The 3073-nt window shown below is 40.7% G+C and overlaps 1 pseudogene; it reads right to left on the bottom strand.

Moving 5' to 3' along the window:
• LOC110287935 overlaps window positions 1-1777 on the bottom strand; it is a 3037-nt pseudogene extending 1260 nt beyond the window's left edge.
• Between the last annotated feature and the right edge of the window lie 1296 nt (window positions 1778-3073).

Raw genomic sequence — 3073 nt, 5'->3', positions numbered from 1 at the left:
TGTGTCCATGTTCTCTATGGAATCTTCTGCATCTGAGATTCTCTCTTCCATTTCTTGTATTCTGTTACTGATACTCTCATCTATGGTTCCTGATTTCTTTCCTAAAATTTCTATCTCCAGAGTTGTCTCACTTTGGATTTTCTTCACTTTTTCTCCTTCCATTTTTAGATCTTGGGTGGTTTTGTTCAATTGCATTACCTGTTTGGTTGTGTTTTCCTGTAATTGTTTAAGGGATTTTTGTGTTTCTTCTTTAAGGTCTTCTACCTGTTTAGCAGTGTTTCCCAGTAATTTCTTGAGGGATTTTTGTGTTACCTCTTTAAGTGCTTCTACCTTTATAACAGTGTTCTCCTGTATTTCTTTAAGTGAGTTATTAATGCCCTTCTTAAACTCCTCTACCAGCATCATGAGATATGATTTGAAATCCAAATCTTGTTTTTCGGGTGTGTTGGGGTATCCAGGACTTGCTGTGTTGAGTGTACTGGGTTCTGATGATGCCAACTGGTCTTGGTTTCTGTTAGTAAGATTCTTATGTTTGCCTTTTGTCATCTGGTAATCTCTGGTGTTAGATTTTCTAGCTGTCTCTGGCTGGAGCTTGTTCCTCCTGTGATCCTTTAGCACTCCTGGGAGACNAACTCTCTCCTGAGTCCCAGTGGTCAGAGCACTCTCTGCAGGCAAGCTCTCCTCTTGCATGGAAGGTGCACAGAAGTCTTGACCTCAGGTCCACCTCCTGAGTCCTGGGATCAGAGCCCTCCCTGGAGGCCGACTCTCCTCTGGTTTCGAAGGTACCCAGGGGTCCGGGTCTCAGCTTTGTCTCCTGGCTGAGGATGAAGGCCCAAAGGGACCCTGTACAAGAAGCTCTGTTGCTTCTGCCATCCACGTACTGTCCTGTGTAGACTGGTCTCAGTGATCCCAAGGTTCTAGGTGTGCTTGGGCCTGCCTTTGTCCTTTGAGCCTGTTGCTGCTAGCACAAGACCCTCTGGGTCTTTTGGAACAGATGTTGCGGTCCACTCACCAGTGATTTCAAGATCCTAGGTGTGATAGGTTGCATGCAGCATGGAGAGTCCTCTGGGGACCTTGGGACCCTCCTCCGAGATCACGACCAAGATCTAGCTTATCCTTAAAAGACTTAATATATTCATTTTGAGCATGATGACTTTTATGTAAAGTGGAAATAACTTTTGCAAGTTTGTCTTCTTTCTTCTTATACTGCACTCTATACTCCTTAATCTTCAACATCAGGTGAAGTTTCTCAAGCATCACTATGTTCTCTTAATGTTGGTGTTCAAATTTTAGTTGTAGAAAGTCTTTGGTGCTTTGCAGAACAGTTCTTGGGTATGATGGAGACTCTGGGTCAGCTCCTTGATTTTCTCTTGATTTCTCTGGTGATGAACTTGGATCTCCACAACTTGTATCTGTCTGTCCTCCATGAGCGCTTAAACTAGCTCTCTAGAAAGCTTTGTCTGCTCTCCCGGCTGAGGCTGAAATGCTTCCACCCGCAGAAGTGTCTCTATGTCTCTCTGATAACACACAGAAATGTCTTTCTTGTCCTTTATTTTTGCTTGTCTTTTGCTTACTCGGGGATCTGCTTTGGAAGGAAAACACACATCTACAACTAGATAGTCTTCTAGAGAATGCTGACTTTGTGGGGAGGTTCCTTATGAAAATAGGTCACTTCATCAGTGTCTGGTCCCACAAGAGCTAACAGAATCTATGTTTTATTCTTGTCTTCTAGTTCTCTGATTCTTAGTCATTCATTTTCTGAGTTGACATCCAAGGTGTGTTGACATTAAATACTCAGTTTTCATGGGAAAAGCCATTGAGAAAGAGTCTGTTTTGGAACTTTGGATAGAGCAGAACTTGAAAGGAATACAGGGTTAGCCTCAAACTCACAACCCCTATATGTGCCTTCTGATTGCTGAAGTTAAAGGAATGTGCTGACAGGCTAAGTTACATTTATCATTAAAAAAAGGGACTAATTTAAAGTAAGACAGGATATCCTAGAGAGCACTTAAAGGAATTGAACCAAAAATCCTGCTGTCTCAGCATCTGCCTGTTTATGATCACATGTATATTCCATATGCCTAGCTAAGTTGCTCCATTATGACTCATCTTGACTAAATTTTTGTAACATTTTCAAGCTAAGTTCATGTTCTCATGGTGCTCCTTTCTAAATAGAATCACAGAAGTTAGGAGATAGTGAATATCAAGTAAAGCAATGTTTTGATTCATTTCCTATAAGAAACACGATGTATGAAATCCTACCTATGCATGTGTCCTTTTCAGTTTTCTCCAATGAAATTCAGTCTATCCATTCCCATCCTTTAAATCTTTAAAGTTTGGTGAATGCTCATTTTGTGGACATTTTAACTTTGTTTTATTTTCACCTTCACATGTATTGGAGAGAAGAGCTTCCTCATAGAACAAGTGGTACTGAAGTTATGGAACATTCAAATAAAATAGAGCAGACACAGCCAGTCCTAATGCCTATGTTCTACTTGAAGAAGGGTAGACAATGATGATTAGCTGAGATCTCTGACTTTTATGGAAATACAAAACCCACAGTAAGTACAATAAGAGGGAAGCCATCTAAGTCACTTTCAGGTGCAGACCCTTAGCAATGTCACATACCTGCTACAGAAATCCAAACTCAGTGTCTAGAACACAGGCAAAAAGGACAATATTCTGTATTTGTCCTCAGCACCCTTGTTCACCAGTGTCATTCCTTTCAACCCCTAATTATTGGTAACTGTCTTATTTATACTGTGAATGTATCAGAGGTATTTGGGAAGGAGTATTGACAGCTCTGTCACTGTGTGATGGGCTTTTATGACATGCTTTGTTAAAACTTTAATGTCATCAGTGATCACCTCATTTTCTGCAGTCAAAACTTAAATTTCAATCTGTACATGCTGAAAATGTAGGATATGCACTGGCCCTGTTGGTACTAAGTCAAGCAGTTCTCTGAGGGGCAATGAGAATGACTATAGGAAAGATAGAAAAGAAAACTTAGAAACACTGTTAGAAATCACAGAGGGTTTTCCAGTCAATACTGTGGCTTCCTCGTGTTTAATTC

This window comes from Mus caroli, unplaced genomic scaffold (assembly GCF_900094665.2).
Source record: "Mus caroli unplaced genomic scaffold, CAROLI_EIJ_v1.1 scaffold_12888_1, whole genome shotgun sequence".
Lineage (NCBI taxonomy): Eukaryota > Metazoa > Chordata > Mammalia > Rodentia > Muridae > Mus > Mus caroli.
This window is presented reverse-complemented; position numbering and strand designations above follow the sequence as displayed.